Source organism: Eleutherodactylus coqui, chromosome 2 (assembly GCF_035609145.1).
Source record: "Eleutherodactylus coqui strain aEleCoq1 chromosome 2, aEleCoq1.hap1, whole genome shotgun sequence".
Taxonomy (NCBI): Eukaryota; Metazoa; Chordata; class Amphibia; order Anura; family Eleutherodactylidae; genus Eleutherodactylus; species Eleutherodactylus coqui.
In genome coordinates this window covers 276,147,068-276,165,883 of record NC_089838.1, presented here as the reverse complement: position 1 = coordinate 276,165,883, position 18,816 = coordinate 276,147,068, and positions in this window count along the sequence as shown.

Here is an 18,816-nt window from a genome sequence, read left to right as displayed (position 1 = left end):
AATTGGAAATTACTTTCTTGTTTGATAAGTAACTGTGCTCAAACAGAAAACATAAATATAAAAACTAAATTAGTCTTTCTTAGGCCCCGAAAATAAAGTTCTGGGGCCTGGAAATAGGCACTATATAGCACTGTATAGTTATGGGGACTGGTAATATAATAACCGGCCCTAGGGTTTAATCTGAGCCAGTTTACACAAGGGATGCAGGTAACCTAGCAACCAGTTAGGACGTTGTTATCCAGCTGCACAAGATAGAAAAAATGCATAAAGACTCAGATGAGGCAGGTAGCCTAGCAACCAGATAGATTGTGATTCGCTGCAGATAAACTGGTCAGGTTACAGAGATGATAAATAGCCGGACATTGGTTGCAGGAGCCAGAGAGTGAGTGAGCACACCAGGCAAAGAAAGTGCCAAGGAGTAGAGGCAGAATAACTTTAAGCAGTAAGTAAAGAAAGTAAAGAGCAGTGAGAAAAGAGAGGTGACAGGTAGAGGAGTGCCAGGAAGAGGAGCGCCAGAAAGAAAAGAAGTGGCCAACAGGAGAAAAGAAAGTGCCAGGTAGGAAAGAGAAGTGAAAAGAGAAAGAGATCAGTCGTGACAGAGAGAGAGAGAAACAAGAGAGAAATCTGGGAAACCGTGAGTAACTGAGAAGGAGAGACAGCTTTGACAGTGAATCAACAAAAAAATAGAATATAAGAGATGTAAATATGAAGAGAAGGAGATAAAGAAATAAAGAGATATAAATACCTAAGTACCTCTGGTGTTCCTGTTGAGGAGGTGCTAGTAACACATATCTACAAGATTACTTGGTTTCTCTTACTGAGAACAATCATTTTGCTCTACTTGCTAACACAGTACTAAACTTTTTTCATGTTGCAAATTGGCCTAAGACACATTAATGGGAACCCGCCACCTATCTAAAGCACCACAAACTAACTATTAGGTAAGGCGATTGAGCTAGGTGATGTAGTTTTTTATACTTACCCGCTTCCTGTTTTCAGTGGTGCTCAGATTTTCGGCCGGAGCATGGACTTCAGTGGTGGTATAACAAATACAGTGGCCGGCTCCCTGTCACCTGCCCTAACAGCATTATAAGTTAGTGGTGCTTTAAGCAGGTGACAGGTTCCCTTTAAATGGCCTGTATTATTTTTAACTACCCTGAGAAAGTTCTACCGAGTGCACTAACCAGTGTTTTTTTTGCTATGCTGGGGAGGGGGGCGGCAATAAAAATTTTTGCACATGGCACCATCTAACCTAAGGATTGGCCTGTTTGTAAGTCTATATGTATTGATGTAAATGACAAACACCTTGCAAGATGTGTGAAATGCCCACTGTTTGCATAGACAAAATGGTCTGGAGGTCTAAATCATTGACCCGCTGCTCGGGTCTTCAATGAGACAGCGTTGCAATGTAGTATGACAGTTGACTGGTTCCTGCATTAAAACGGTTCGAGCATGCAGAGGTGTCCTGGTTATATGCAGCAAACCACGTATCGGAGAACGTGACCGGACTCAATACAGCCATCATGGTGTCCCTGACTGCAGCATATATGGAAGGCCAGTGTGGACAGAACCCTGAGTGGCCTGATTCTGGTAAGCAGAGTCATTAGCAGTGTAGATGACTCAGCTGGGAACTCAGGGTGTATAGTATGACCTCTACATGGAAAAAGTGACAAATTACCGTACACAAACTGCAGCAGCGGCAGAGCGGTTTGATGCACTGTAATACCAATGGTAAGTAGTGCAGCTGAGGGTCAGGTACAGTAGTCCAGGAAGAAGCCTCCAAAGCGCAGATGGAACCGCCTCAGCAATAGGACCAGTAGGGCCGGGCATAGCTGGAGAAAGTGGTGAAAGATAGAGTCCCAGGATCTGATCTGGTTACAAGACAGCTTTGGGTAATCCCACAGTGCTCCACCATTGCTGCAGCCTGGTCTGACACTAGGCACCTTGGTCACCAGAGATTGCCTATTTCTCTGGGTGACAGAGGCGCTCTCTGTCTGGTCAGGAGCGGCAATGGAGGAGCAAGAGTTGTTTCTGTCACCTGAGTTACAGCTATCAGGACTGGCGCAGTAAAATAATTCCTGTACTTCCCTATTACACTAGTCATCGTGCAACACATGTTCTTATTCTACTATCTGCAAATTTTATAATTTATTATACTTTCCTTTTCTATTATTTATTTATTAGTTCTTTCTTTTTTATTAGTACTTATTTATTTTCTCTTTTTTTCTCTTTTCATTCAAAAGCCTGACTTTTTCATCCAGTAAAATTCCAGGCAGCTGAGGTGAAACCAAACAAACCCCATTATAGTCAATGGGGTCCATTCAGTGCTTTTGATTCCATCATGATGGATCCATTCGGCCGCGGGATTCTCCTTTTGTAGTGTACAGAAGTCAATGTACCAAACTGTCTGGATATTTCTGAATGGTCTATGTATGTCTTGTGTCTGTGTGTTGCATAGCTGCAGTACTGAATGGCTTACTGTCTGGGTTATATCTGGAAATGTATCTTTTGTATGTCATGTGACCTTGTGTTATATATGTGGTTGCAAGATGCATGATTGGGGTCTGTCTGTTCAGTTCTGTCTTCTAGGAGTCATCTTGTCAGTCCTGCTGTGGAGTGTGGAGCCTGTCTGTCCACAGACACCTTCAGTCTGTGGGCCTAGAAGATGAAAGAGGCAGAGAGGATGCTATGTGTGTCCAGGGTCTAGCCTATCGGACCATTATGCTGAATATCAAGAGAAACTGCAAGACTGGGTGATCCCACCGTGCAGCACTGAGTGCAATTCCTACCCAGTGAGTGTGTACTGGTAGAGAGTTGGTGAGTGGAAGTAGGAGTGAGTCCGGGAACAGAGAACCACAGATAACTTGGCCTGTGAGAATCCCTCTGTCCTCCCGTGTTTCCTCCCTGTCACACCACATGTTCCCCTGTACCAGTCTCTTTTGCCTGTGGATATAAAACTGTTCTGGACTGTTTCTGGATTTATTCAAGTTGTGTTCCAAGTAAACGGCTTTAGCAACCATTCCTGGTTCTGCCTTTAAAAAGTCAACTCTTTGTGCATGGACTCTTTATTACATTGTCTAGAATTCACTGTAGAGGACGGAATGGTGGCATCACACGTGACAAAAGGTTTCAAGGTAAACCACTGTTGGGTTTCCCTATTTAATAGCCTGCTCTTGTCCCCTAGGACTTGTCCCTGGTTACCCTCAGGGTGGGAGACGGTAGAGCCACCGTGACAAGGCCTACATCTATACCCTGCTGTCTTCTAGGCTGGGACCCACTCCTCAGACGCTGTGCTTTCCTGCTCCTATAAAGGAACAGGAAACCGGAACCCCCGAGTGCAAATGTGAAAGCTGCCTAACTTTTACTTTTTGGCTTTGAATACACAACCTTTTTTGGCATAGTTACCTTACAGTGTGTCCCCACCGTTACTTAAGGAGGGGCATTTCATTGTCTCGCTATGTTGGTATTATAAAGAAAAATGGAGAAGTGGAGTTAATATATCTTCTCCATACTTGCATACTCTTTATTAGGTCGCACCTTATTTGCAGTTTTTTTCCATTTATTTGGCTATATCGTAAAATAGGGGTTCTGCTACAGATTTTACATTGGAGCCCAGGAGCTTCAAATCAAGTCTCTGCTAATAGGCCATATACAGAGTCTTCCTAATGGGACAACCTGAACTGCACTTTGGGGATTACGCCGTTACTAAAAACATTGAAATAGAAGTATTTAAAGTACCTTGGTTCCTTTAAAGGAAGACCATTCTTGTTCCTAATTAATTCTAAGGGCTTAGACTGAGGCGCATAGTAGGAGGTCTTTATCAGAAGCATCGCAATATACAGGACAGGGTCACTGCCAACTGCAATAATCTGCCGGGAAATAAAAGATTCTGTGTTCTTTTTGACATCAAAAACAATTATAGAAATTGCCTGGAAAAAAAAAAACCCATGCTATCCTTTGTACTGATAATAACAGCTCGGAGGAAGACACCGTCCCTTCAGTCTCAGATCATAAATCACAATGATTTTCTCCTTGGAAAAGTACTATAATCACTTACACTTGAGAGACAGATCCTCCAGCATCCATCAGTCTGACATGAAGAACTAGAGGCGATACGTTGGAAGGGACGACGCGGGCCCAGCATGTAAATACAATTGTCGTCTAGCTGTTTTACTGCCGCTCCTTTTACGCTGCTCCATTCTTGTTTGCACGAGTGAATGAGCGAGTGACGTCACCGCTAGTTCGTCGGCGCCCGTGAAGCCTGCTTAGAAAGTCAGATTCATCGTTGACTTGTTCAATGAGAATCATTCACTTCAGAAAAATCCTGCACACAAAAAGACGGAGAATAGAACCCATTGATTTCAATGGGTTCATTATCATTAATTCTTTTGCGCATGCGGTTCTCATGTGTGCAAAAAAATTTGAAAAACGCCTTACATTCACGTGTAAATTGCACATTCGCAAGTACGATATCAGGCCGACATTCACAGCCCAATATCGCGCTCACCCGTGTGACAGAAGGGGCACATCTCCTATACAGTATATTCTAGCCTTACTTGTCCTAAACCCCAATCAAGATATTCTAGATGCGGTAATACCCTGTTTGCCTGAAAATAAGACATACCCTGAAAATAAGACATAGCATGATTTTCCAGAATTTTTGAGGATGCAAAATGATTTTTCAGGCTTTTTGAAAATGCTTGAAATATAAGCCCTACTCCACAATTAAGCCCTGCTAACAGTTAATTAAAAAAGTCAATTTAAATAGTGTCCAGGCAGCTATACATGTAAAAAAGTTAAACCTTTTTGAACAAAAATTAATATAAGACACTGTCTTATTTTCGGGGAAACAGGGTTGTTTTAGGATACTTTTTGTGTTTTAGGAATAAACATAATAGGGCGACGCTGATCCAGTTTTGGTACCATTTAAGATACAAGAAGCATGGATCTGTATACGGAAAATTCTCAAGTCCTTATCATTCCAGATGAAGCACGTTCTGTAGCTCGTCAGACCTTCTTTATTAAGTAAAATCTTAGGTGGTGATGTATAACCTGTCATCGTACATGACAGATCCCATACATTATAGTCCCCCCATAGGGCAGAGATGTACAGTGGGGTCGATTCTCACTGCCCAGTAAATGGGATTGGTGACACCATGTTATAATCAGTTCCATCAGTCCTCCAGCTGTTCCTGCACCGCAGCTGATAGTTGTTCCAGCTCCACACATATTACATACCGTAATTCATGAATTCCCTGCGGTCTTACAAGGTTTTCTACCTCAATCTTTAATGCAACAAAACGTGACCATGACTACTAGACTGTTTCAAGCTATATTGAATAAACTGAAGATTTATATTCTTCTTATTACTACTTGTTTATGTTATTCTAGAGTGGTATATTGTGGGATATTGGAAACCGGTGGCTCATCTATCACCACTTTTTTAATATAGACCATTCAACGCTATCGTGGAGGCTATTGCTGTGTTTATACCACGTGAATAATATTAGAAATATTTATGTTTTGGAGAAATCAAAAGAGTTTAAGAAATAAATAGTGTTTTTTTTTACACATATGTATTGGTGAAACATTTGTGAAAATCACGGCCGCATAATGGGACAAAAGCGTTGATTTTATTGGTTTTGTTTTCATTACAAGGATCCCCGCATGTTAATACTATGTTCGAGAAAGATAGGGCAGGATCTATCTTCTCGCTTTTTTTTCTTTTAAACTCGGGTGCTCTAGCACAAAGTTTGAATAGTCAGAATATAACAAAATCTCGGTTCATGCGCTGATATGCTCCATAGCGACAAACGTGTTAGCACATGTGCCCCTGTGTTGTTTTTTTCCGACTATACGAGTTTGAAAAAAAAATGCAGGAAGATAGGTCCTGTCCTATCTTTACTGCATGTAGAAAAACCTTGTGTGAGAAAGTTCAAGTTCAATGGTCTCATTTTCACTATCGTGAATCAATCAATGGTTTAGTTTTGTCCCATTTTGTAGTGGAAGTCTCCATGCCGACCTATGTGTAGTGGTCGGCGCTTGTAATTGCAGGCATAGCTTCATGATTTCAATGAAAGCCGTGCCTGCAGCTACAAGCACCGGCCACTACACGGGAGGTCGGCACTGAGACTTCCCCTCTAAATACACAGAGGTTCATGTGGAAACTTCGGCTGCTTTCGCTCCGACCTCTGTGTAATTGCGCAGCTGATAACAGGCGCCCGCTCAGCTGAACGGTCGGGGTCCCGAGTGACAGACCCCAGCTGATCGACTATTGGTGACTAGAGATGAGCGAGTACCAAAATGCTCGGGTGCTCGTTACTCGGGACGAAATTATCGCGATGCTCGAGGGTTCGTTTCGAGTAACGAACCCCATTGAAGTCAATGGGCGACCCGAGCATTTTTGTATATCGCCGATGCTCGCTAAGGTTTTCATTTGTGAAAATCTGGGCAATTCAAGAAAGTGATGGGAACGACACAGCAACGGATAGGGCAGGCGAGGGGCTACATGTTGGGCTGCATCTCAAGTTCCCAGGTCCCACTATTAAGCCACAATAGCGGCAAGAGTGGGCCCCCCCCCCCTCCCAACAACTTTTACTTCTGAAAAGCCCTCATTAGCAATGCATATCTTAGCTAAGCACCACACTACCTCCAACAAAGCACAATCACTGCCTGCATGACACTCCGCTGCCACTTCTCCTGGGTTACATGCTGCCCAATCCCCCCGCACGACCCAGTGTCCACAGCGCACACCAAAGTGTCCCTGCGCAGCCTTCAGCTGCACTCATGCCACGCCACCCTCATGTCTATTTATAAGTGCGTCTGCCATGAGGAGGAACCGCAGGCACACACTGCAGAGGGTTGGCACGGCTAGGCAGCGACCCTCTTTAAAAGGGGCGGGGCGATAGCCCACAATGCTGTACAGAAGCAATGAGAAATATAATCCTGTGCCACCGCCATCAGGAGCTGCACACGTGGGCATAGCAATGGGGAACCTATGTGCCACACACTATTCATTCTGTCAAGGTGTCTGCATGCCCCAGTCAGACCGCGGTTTTTTATAAATAGTCACAGGCAGGTACAACTCCGCAATGGGAATTCCGTGTGCACCCACAGCATGGGTGGCTCCCTGGAACCCACCGGCTGTACATCAATGTATCCCATTGCAGTGCCCATCACAGCTGAGGTAACGTCCGATTAAATGCAGGTGGGCTTCGGCCCACACTGCATACCCCAGTCAGACTGGGGTTCTTTAGAAGTGGACACAGGCAGTTACAACTCCGTGTGGACCCACGGCATGGGTGGCTCCCTGGAACCTACCGGCTGTACATAAATGTATCCAATTGCATTGCCCATCACAGCTGATGTAACGTCAGCTTTAATGCAGGTGGGCAAAAAATTAATTGGATTACACTGTAGGCGAGGGCCCCAAAAAATTGGTGTACCAACAGTACTGATGTACATCAGAAAAATTGCCCATGCCCAACCAAGAGGGCTGGTGAAACCCATTAATCGCTTTGGTTAATGTGGCTTAATTGGTAACTAGGCCTGGAGGCAGCCCAGATAAAATAAAAATTGGTTCAGGTGAAAGTATCAACGCTTTAATGAGCATTGAAACGTATAAAAATTGTTTAGAAAAATTATATGACTGAGCCTTGTGGGCCTAAGAAAAATTGCCCATTCGGCGTGATTACGTGAGGTTTCAGGAGGAGGAGCAGGAGGAGGAGGATGAATAGAATACACAGATTGATGAAGCTAAAAGGTCCCCGTTTTTGATAGTGACAGAGAACGATGCTTCCATCTGCGGGTGCAGCCTACGTATTGCTTAGGTATCGCTGCTGTCCGCTGGTGGAGAAGAGAAGTCTGGGGAAATCCAGGCTTTGTTCATCTTGATGAGTGTAAGCCTGTCGGCACTGTCGGTTGACAGGCGGGTACGCTTATCTGTGATGATTCCCCCAGCCGCACTAAACACCCTCTCTGACAAGACGCTAGCCGCAGGACAAGCAAGCACCTCCAGGGCATACAGCGCGAGTTCAGGCCACGTGTCCAGCTTCGACACCCAGTAGTTGTAGGGGGCAGAGGCGTCACCAAGGACGGTCGTGCGATCGGCTACGTACTCCCTCACCATCCTTTTACAGTGCTCCCGCCAACTCAGCCTTGACTGGGGAGCGGTGACACAGTCTTGCTGGGGAGCCATAAAGCTGGCAAAGGCCTTGGAGAATGTTCCCCTGCCTGCGCTGTACATGCTGCCTGATCTCTGCGTCTCCCCTGCTACCTGTCCTTGGGAACTGCACCTTCTGCCACTAGCGCTGTCAGATGGGAATGTTACCATCAGTTTGTCTGCCAGGGTCCTGTGGTATAGCATCACTCTCGAACCCCTTTCCTCTTCGGGTATGAGAGTGGAAAGGTTCTCCTTATACCGTGGGTCGAGCAGTGTGTACACCCAGTAATCCGTAGTGGCCAGAATGCGTGTGACACGAGGGTCTCGAGAAAGGCATCCTAACATGAAGTCAGCTATGTGTGCCAGGGTACCTGTAAGCAACACATGGCTGTCCTCACTAGGAAGATCACTTTCAGGATCCTCCTCCTCCTCCTCCTCCTCCGGCCATACACGCTGAAAGGATGACAGGCAAGCAGCATGGGTACCCTCAGCAGTGGGCCAAGCTGTCTCTTCCCCCTCCTCCTCATGCTCCTCCCCCTCCACCTCAACGCGCTGAGATATAGGCATTAGGGTGCTCTGACTATCCAGCGACATACTGTCTTCCCCCGCCTCCGTTTCCAAGCGCAAAGCATCTGCCTTTAGGCTTTGCAGGGAACTTCTCAAGAGGCATAGCAGAGGAATGGTGACGCTAATGATTGCAGCATCCCTGCTCACCATCTGGGTAGACTCCTCAAAGTTTTCAAGGACCTGGCAGATGGCTGCCAACCAGGCCCACTCTTCTGTAAAGAATTGAGGAGGCTGACTCCCACTACGCCGCCCATGTTGGAGTTGGTATTCCACTATAGCTCTACGCTGCTCATAGAGTCTGGCCAACATGTGGAGCGTAGAGTTCCACCGTGTGGGCACGTCGCACAGCAGTCGGTGCACTGGCAGATTAAACCGATGTTGCAGGTTCCGCAGGGTGGCAGCGTCCGTCTTGGACTTGCAGAAATGTGCGCTGACCCGGCGCACCTTTCCGAGCAGGTATGACAAGTGTGGGTAGCTTTTCAGAAAGCGCTGAACCACCAAATTAAAGACATGGGCCAGGCATGGCACGTGCGTGAGGCTGCCGAGCTGCAGAGCCGCCACCAGGTTACGGCCGTTGTCACACACGACCATGCCCGGTTGGAGGCTCAGCGGCGAAAGCTAGCGGTCGGTCTGCTCTGTCAGACCCTGCAGCAGTTCGTGGGCCGTGTGCCTCTTCTCTCCTAAGCTGAGTAGTTTCAGCACGGCCTGCTGACGCTTGCCCACCGCTGTGCTGCCACGCCGCACAACACCGACTGCTGGCGACGTGCTGCTGCTAACACATCTTGATTATGAGACAGAGGTTGCGTTGGAGGAGGAGGAGGAGGAGGAGGAGGGTGGTTTAGTGGAGGAAGCATACACCGCCGCAGATACCAGCACCGAGCTGGAGCCCGCAATTCTGGGGGTGGGTAGGACGTGAGCGGTCCCAGGCTCTGACTCTGTCCCAGCCTCCACTAAATTCACCCAATGTGCCGTCAGGGAGATATAGTGGCCCTGCCCGCCTGTGCTTGTCCACGTGTCCGTTGTTAAGTGGACCTTGGCAGTAACCGCGTTGGTGAGGGTGCGTACAATGTTGCGGGAGACGTGGTCGTGCAGGACTGGGACGGCACATCGGGAAAAGCAGTGGTGACTGGGAACCGTGTAGCGCGGGGCCGCCGCCACCATCATGCTTTTGAAAGCCTCCGTTTCCACAAGCCTATACGGCAGCATCTCCAGGCTGATCAATTTGGTTATGTGCACGTTTACCGCTTGAGCGTGCGGGTGCGTGGCGGCGTACTTGCGCTTGCGCTCAAACAGTTGCGCTAGCGACGTCTGAACGCTGTGCTGAGAGACATTGCTGCATGGGGCCAAGGACAGCGGAGGTGAGGGTGTGGGTGCAGGCCGGTAGGCACTTGTGCCTGTGTCCAAAGAGGGGGGTTGGATCTCAGTGGCAGGTTGGGGCACAGGGGAAGAGGCAGTGGTGCAAACCGGAGGCGGTGAACGGCCTTCGTCCCACCTTGTGGGGTGCTTGGCCATCATATGCCTGCGCATGCTGGTGGTGGTGGCTCCCCAGCTGATCTTGGCGCGACAAAGGTTACACACCACTGTTCGTCGGTCGTCAGACGTCTCTGTGAAAAACTGCCACACCTTAGAGCACCTTGGCCTCTGCAGTGTGGCATGGCGCGAGGGGGCGCTTTGGGAAACAGTTGGTGGATTATTCGGTCTGGCCCTGCCTCTACCCCTGGCCACCGCACTGGCTCGGCCTGTGCTCACACCCTGACTTGGGCCTCCGCGTCCTCGCCCGCGTCCTCTAGGCCTACCCCTACCCCTCAGCATGCTGTATTACCAGTAGTGCAGAAACAGAACGCTGTAATTAAATGTGCCGCTTATTGGCCTGTGGTTGGAGGCTGACTTCGCTTACGGAACGCACAGCAGAGGCAGGAAAGAATTTTGCGCAAGCCTGCTGTAACACTTAGCTGGCTGCGTATGAATTAGGACAACTACCCCCAGCAGAGACCCAGTGCACTTGTGGACAGGAATACAGCGGTGATGTAAGAGGCAACACAGAGGCAGGAAATAATTTTGCGCAAGCCTGCTGTAACACTTAGCTGGCTGCGTATGAATTAGGACAACTACCCCCAGCAGATACCCAGTACACTTGTGGACAGGAATACAGCGGTGATGTAAGAGGCAACACAGAGGCAGGAAAAATTTTTGCGCAAGCCTGCTGTAACACTTAGCTGGCTGCGTATGAATTAGGACAACTACCCCCAGCAGATACCCAGTACACTTGTGGACAGGAATACAGCGGTGATGTAAGAGGCAACACAGAGGCAGGAAAGAATTTTGCACAAGCCTGCTGTAACACTTAGCTGGCTGCGTATGAATTAGGACAACTACCCCCAGCAGATACCCAGTGCACTTGTGGACAGGAATACAGCGGTGATGTAAGAGGCAACACAGAGGCAGGAAAGAATTTTGCGCAAGCCTGCTGTAACACTTAGCGGGCTGCGTATGAATTAGGACAACTACCCCCAGCAGATACCCAGTACACTTGTGGACAGGAATACAGCGGTGATGTAAGAGGCAACACAGAGGCAGGAAAGAATTTTGCGCAAGCCTGCTGTAACACTTAGCTGGCTGCGTATGAATTAGGACAACTACCCCCAGCAGAGACCCAGTACACTTGTGGACAGGAATACAGCGGTGATGTAAGAGACAACACAGAGGCAGGAAAGAATTTTGCGCAAGCCTGCTGTAACACTTAGCGGGCTGCGTATGAATTAGGACAACTACCCCCAGCAGAGACCCAGTACACTTGTGGACAGGAATACAGCGGTGATGTAAGAGGCAACACAGAGGCAGGAAAGAATTTTGCGCAAGCCTGCTGTAACACTTAGCTGGCTGCGTATGAATTAGGACAACTACCCCCAGCAGAGACCCAGTACACTTGTGGACAGGAATACAGCGGTGATGTAAGAGGCAACACAGAGGCAGGAAAGAATTTTGCGCAAGCCTGCTGTAACACTTAGCTGGCTGCGTATGAATTAGGACAACTACCCCCAGCAGATACCCAGTACACTTGTGGACAGGAATACAGCGGTGATGTAAGAGGCAACACAGAGGCAGGAAAGAATTTTGCGCAAGCCTGCTGTAATACTTAGCTGGCTGCGTATGAATTAGGACAACTACCCCCAGCAGATGCCCAGCACACTTGTGAACATGAATACAGTGGTGATGTAAGAGGCAACACAGAGGCAGGAAAGAATTTTGCGCAAGCCGGCTGTAACACTTAGCTGGCTGCGTATGAATTAGGACAACTACCCCCAGCAGAGACCCAGTACACTTGTGAACATGAATACAGCGGTGATGTAAGAGGCAACACAGAGGCAGGAAAGAATTTTGCGCAAGCCGGTTGTAACACTTAGCTGGCTGCGTATGAATTAGGACAACTACCCCCAGCAGAGACCCAGTACACTTGTGGACAGGAATACAGCGGTGATGTAAGAGGCAACACAGAGGCAGGAAAGAATTTTGCGCAAGCCGGCTGTAACACTTAGCTGGCTGCGTATGAATTAGGACAACCACCCCCAGCAGAGACCCAGTACACTTGTGGACAGGAATACAGCGGTGATGTAAGAGGCAACACAGAGGCAGGAAAGAATTTTGTGCAAGCCTGCTGTAACACTTAGCTGGCTGCGTATGAATTAGGACAACTACCCCCAGCAGATACCCAGTGCACTTGTGGACAGGAATACAGCGGTGATGTAAGAGGCAACACAGAGGCAGGAAAGAATTTTGCGCAAGCCTGCTGTAACACTTAGCGGGCTGCGTATGAATTAGGACAACTACCCCCAGCAGATACCCAGTACACTTGTGGACAGGAATACAGCGGTGATGTAAGAGGCAACACAGAGGCAGGAAATAATTTTGCGCAAGCCTGCTGTAACACTTAGCTGGCTGCGTATGAATTAGGACAACTACCCCCAGCAGAGACCCAGTACACTTGTGGACAGGAATACAGCGGTGATGTAAGAGACAACACAGAGGCAGGAAAGAATTTTGCGCAAGCCTGCTGTAACACTTAGCGGGCTGCGTATGAATTAGGACAACTACCCCCAGCAGAGACCCAGTACACTTGTGGACAGGAATACAGCGGTGATGTAAGAGGCAACACAGAGGCAGGAAAGAATTTTGCGCAAGCCTGCTGTAACACTTAGCGGGCTGCGTATGAATTAGGACAACTACCCCCAGCAGAGACCCAGTACACTTGTGGACAGGAATACAGCGGTGATGTAAGAGGCAACACAGAGGCAGGAAAGAATTTTGCGCAAGCCTGCTGTAACACTTAGCTGGCTGCGTATGAATTAGGACAACTACCCCCAGCAGATACCCAGTACACTTGTGGACAGGAATACAGCGGTGATGTAAGAGGCAACACAGAGGCAGGAAAGAATTTTGCGCAAGCCTGCTGTAATATTTAGCTGGCTGCGTATGAATTAGGACAACTACCCCCAGCAGATACCCAGTACACTTGTGAACATGAATACAGCGGTGATGTAAGAGGCAACACAGAGGCAGGAAAGAATTTTGCGCAAGCCGGCTGTAACACTTAGCTGGCTGCGTATGAATTAGGACAACTACCCCCAGCAGAGACCCAGTACACTTGTGGACAGGAATACAGCGGTGATGTAAGAGGCAACACAGAGGCAGGAAAGAATTTTGCGCAAGCCGGCTGTAACACTTAGCTGGCTGCGTATGAATTAGGACAACCACCCCCAGCAGAGACCCAGTACACTTGTGGACAGGAATACAGCGGTGATGTAAGAGGCAACACAGAGGCAGGAAAGAATTTTGTGCAAGCCTGCTGTAACACTTAGCTGGCTGCGTATGAATTAGGACAACTACCCCCAGCAGATACCCAGTGCACTTGTGGACAGGAATACAGCGGTGATGTAAGAGGCAACACAGAGGCAGGAAAGAATTTTGCGCAAGCCTGCTGTAACACTTAGCGGGCTGCGTATGAATTAGGACAACTACCCCCAGCAGATACCCAGTACACTTGTGGACAGGAATACAGCGGTGATGTAAGAGGCAACACAGAGGCAGGAAATAATTTTGCGCAAGCCTGCTGTAACACTTAGCTGGCTGCGTATGAATTAGGACAACTACCCCCAGCAGAGACCCAGTACACTTGTGGACAGGAATACAGCGGTGATGTAAGAGACAACACAGAGGCAGGAAAGAATTTTGCGCAAGCCTGCTGTAACACTTAGCGGGCTGCGTATGAATTAGGACAACTACCCCCAGCAGAGACCCAGTACACTTGTGGACAGGAATACAGCGGTGATGTAAGAGGCAACACAGAGGCAGGAAAGAATTTTGCGCAAGCCGGTTGTAACACTTAGCTGGCTGCGTATGAATTAGGACAACTACCCCCAGCAGAGACCCAGTACACTTGTGGACAGGAATACAGCGGTGATGTAAGAGGCAACACAGAGGCAGGAAAGAATTTTGCGCAAGCCGGCTGTAACACTTAGCTGGCTGCGTATGAATTAGGACAACCACCCCCAGCAGAGACCCAGTACACTTGTGGACAGGAATACAGCGGTGATGTAAGAGGCAACACAGAGGCAGGAAAGAATTTTGTGCAAGCCTGCTGTAACACTTAGCTGGCTGCGTATGAATTAGGACAACTACCCCCAGCAGATACCCAGTGCACTTGTGGACAGGAATACAGCGGTGATGTAAGAGGCAACACAGAGGCAGGAAAGAATTTTGCGCAAGCCGGCTGTAACACTTAGCTGGCTGCGTATGAATTAGGACAACTACCCCCAGCAGAGACCCAGTACACTTGTGGACAGGAATACAGCGGTGATGTAAGAGGCAACACAGAGGCAGGAAAGAATTTTGCGCAAGCCTGCTGTAACACTTAGCTGGCTGCGTATGAATTAGGACAACTACCCCCAGCAGATACCCAGTACACTTGTGGACAGGAATACAGCGGTGATGTAAGAGGCAACACAGAGGCAGGAAAGAATTTTGCGCAAGCCTGCTGTAATATTTAGCTGGCTGCGTATGAATTAGGACAACTACCCCCAGCAGATACCCAGTACACTTGTGAACATGAATACAGCGGTGATGTAAGAGGCAACACAGAGGCAGGAAAGAATTTTGCGCAAGCCGGCTGTAACACTTAGCTGGCTGCGTATGAATTAGGACAACTACCCCCAGCAGAGACCCAGTACACTTGTGGACAGGAATACAGCGGTGATGTAAGAGGCAACACAGAGGCAGGAAAGAATTTTGCGCAAGCCGGCTGTAACACTTAGCTGGCTGCGTATGAATTAGGACAACCACCCCCAGCAGAGACCCAGTACACTTGTGGACAGGAATACAGCGGTGATGTAAGAGGCAACACAGAGGCAGGAAAGAATTTTGTGCAAGCCTGCTGTAACACTTAGCTGGCTGCGTATGAATTAGGACAACTACCCCCAGCAGATACCCAGTGCACTTGTGGACAGGAATACAGCGGTGATGTAAGAGGCAACACAGAGGCAGGAAAGAATTTTGCGCAAGCCTGCTGTAACACTTAGCGGGCTGCGTATGAATTAGGACAACTACCCCCAGCAGATACCCAGTACACTTGTGGACAGGAATACAGCGGTGATGTAAGAGGCAACACAGAGGCAGGAAATAATTTTGCGCAAGCCTGCTGTAACACTTAGCTGGCTGCGTATGAATTAGGACAACTACCCCCAGCAGAGACCCAGTACACTTGTGGACAGGAATACAGCGGTGATGTAAGAGACAACACAGAGGCAGGAAAGAATTTTGCGCAAGCCTGCTGTAACACTTAGCGGGCTGCGTATGAATTAGGACAACTACCCCCAGCAGAGACCCAGTACACTTGTGGACAGGAATACAGCGGTGATGTAAGAGGCAACACAGAGGCAGGAAAGAATTTTGCGCAAGCCGGTTGTAACACTTAGCTGGCTGCGTATGAATTAGGACAACTACCCCCAGCAGAGACCCAGTACACTTGTGGACAGGAATACAGCGGTGATGTAAGAGGCAACACAGAGGCAGGAAAGAATTTTGCGCAAGCCGGCTGTAACACTTAGCTGGCTGCGTATGAATTAGGACAACCACCCCCAGCAGAGACCCAGTACACTTGTGGACAGGAATACAGCGGTGATGTAAGAGGCAACACAGAGGCAGGAAAGAATTTTGTGCAAGCCTGCTGTAACACTTAGCTGGCTGCGTATGAATTAGGACAACTACCCCCAGCAGATACCCAGTGCACTTGTGGACAGGAATACAGCGGTGATGTAAGAGGCAACACAGAGGCAGGAAAGAATTTTGCGCAAGCCTGCTGTAACACTTAGCGGGCTGCGTATGAATTAGGACAACTACCCCCAGCAGATACCCAGTACACTTGTGGACAGGAATACAGCGGTGATGTAAGAGGCAACACAGAGGCAGGAAATAATTTTGCGCAAGCCTGCTGTAACACTTAGCTGGCTGCGTATGAATTAGGACAACTACCCCCAGCAGAGACCCAGTACACTTGTGGACAGGAATACAGCGGTGATGTAAGAGACAACACAGAGGCAGGAAAGAATTTTGCGCAAGCCTGCTGTAACACTTAGCGGGCTGCGTATGAATTAGGACAACTACCCCCAGCAGAGACCCAGTACACTTGTGGACAGGAATACAGCGGTGATGTAAGAGGCAACACAGAGGCAGGAAAGAATTTTGCGCAAGCCTGCTGTAACACTTAGCTGGCTGCGTATGAATTAGGACAACTACCCCCAGCAGAGACCCAGTACACTTGTGGACAGGAATACAGCGGTGATGTAAGAGGCAACACAGAGGCAGGAAAGAATTTTGCGCAAGCCTGCTGTAATATTTAGCTGGCTGCGTATGAATTAGGACAACTACCCCCAGCAGATACCCAGTACACTTGTGAACATGAATACAGCGGTGATGTAAGAGGCAACACAGAGGCAGGAAAGAATTTTGCGCAAGCCGGCTGTAACACTTAGCTGGCTGCGTATGAATTAGGACAACTACCCCCAGCAGAGACCCAGTACACTTGTGGACAGGAATACAGCGGTGATGTAAGAGGCAACACAGAGGCAGGAAAGAATTTTGCGCAAGCCGGCTGTAACACTTAGCTGGCTGCGTATGAATTAGGACAACCACCCCCAGCAGAGACCCAGTACACTTGTGGACAGGAATACAGCGGTGATGTAAGAGGCAACACAGAGGCAGGAAAGAATTTTGTGCAAGCCTGCTGTAACACTTAGCTGGCTGCGTATGAATTAGGACAACTACCCCCAGCAGATACCCAGTGCACTTGTGGACAGGAATACAGCGGTGATGTAAGAGGCAACACAGAGGCAGGAAAGAATTTTGCGCAAGCCTGCTGTAACACTTAGCGGGCTGCGTATGAATTAGGACAACTACCCCCAGCAGATACCCAGTACACTTGTGGACAGGAATACAGCGGTGATGTAAGAGGCAACACAGAGGCAGGAAATAATTTTGCGCAAGCCTGCTGTAACACTTAGCTGGCTGCGTATGAATTAGGACAACTACCCCCAGCAGAGACCCAGTACACTTGTGGACAGGAATACAGCGGTGATGTAAGAGACAACACAGAGGCAGGAAAGAATTTTGCGCAAGCCTGCTGTAACACTTAGCGGGCTGCGTATGAATTAGGACAACTACCCCCAGCAGAGACCCAGTACACTTGTGGACAGGAATACAGCGGTGATGTAAGAGGCAACACAGAGGCAGGAAAGAATTTTGCGCAAGCCGGTTGTAACACTTAGCTGGCTGCGTATGAATTAGGACAACTACCCCCAGCAGAGACCCAGTACACTTGTGGACAGGAATACAGCGGTGATGTAAGAGGCAACACAGAGGCAGGAAAGAATTTTGCGCAAGCCGGCTGTAACACTTAGCTGGCTGCGTATGAATTAGGACAACCACCCCCAGCAGAGACCCAGTACACTTGTGGACAGGAATACAGCGGTGATGTAAGAGGCAACACAGAGGCAGGAAAGAATTTTGTGCAAGCCTGCTGTAACACTTAGCTGGCTGCGTATGAATTAGGACAACTACCCCCAGCAGATACCCAGTGCACTTGTGGACAGGAATACAGCGGTGATGTAAGAGGCAACACAGAGGCAGGAAAGAATTTTGCGCAAGCCTGCTGTAACACTTAGCGGGCTGCGTATGAATTAGGACAACTACCCCCAGCAGATACCCAGTACACTTGTGGACAGGAATACAGCGGTGATGTAAGAGGCAACACAGAGGCAGGAAATAATTTTGCGCAAGCCTGCTGTAACACTTAGCTGGCTGCGTATGAATTAGGACAACTACCCCCAGCAGAGACCCAGTACACTTGTGGACAGGAATACAGCGGTGATGTAAGAGACAACACAGAGGCAGGAAAGAATTTTGCGCAAGCCTGCTGTAACACTTAGCGGGCTGCGTATGAATTAGGACAACTACCCCCAGCAGAGACCCAGTACACTTGTGGACAGGAATACAGCGGTGATGTAAGAGGCAACACAGAGGCAGGAAAGAATTTTGCGCAAGCCTGCTGTAACACTTAGCTGGCTGCGTATGAATTAGGACAACTACCCCCAGCAGAGACCCAGTACACTTGTGGACAGGAATACAGCGGTGATGTAAGAGGCAACACAGAGGCAGGAAAGAATTTTGCGCAAGCCTGCTGTAACACTTAGCTGGCTGCGTATGAATTAGGACAACTACCCCCAGCAGATACCCAGTACACTTGTGGACAGGAATACAGCGGTGATGTAAGAGGCAACACAGAGGCAGGAAAGAATTTTGCGCAAGCCTGCTGTAATATTTAGCTGGCTGCGTATGAATTAGGACAACTACCCCCAGCAGATACCCAGTACACTTGTGAACATGAATACAGCGGTGATGTAAGAGGCAACACAGAGGCAGGAAAGAATTTTGCGCAAGCCGGCTGTAACACTTAGCTGGCTGCGTATGAATTAGGACAACTACCCCCAGCAGAGACCCAGTACACTTGTGGACAGGAATACAGCGGTGATGTAAGAGGC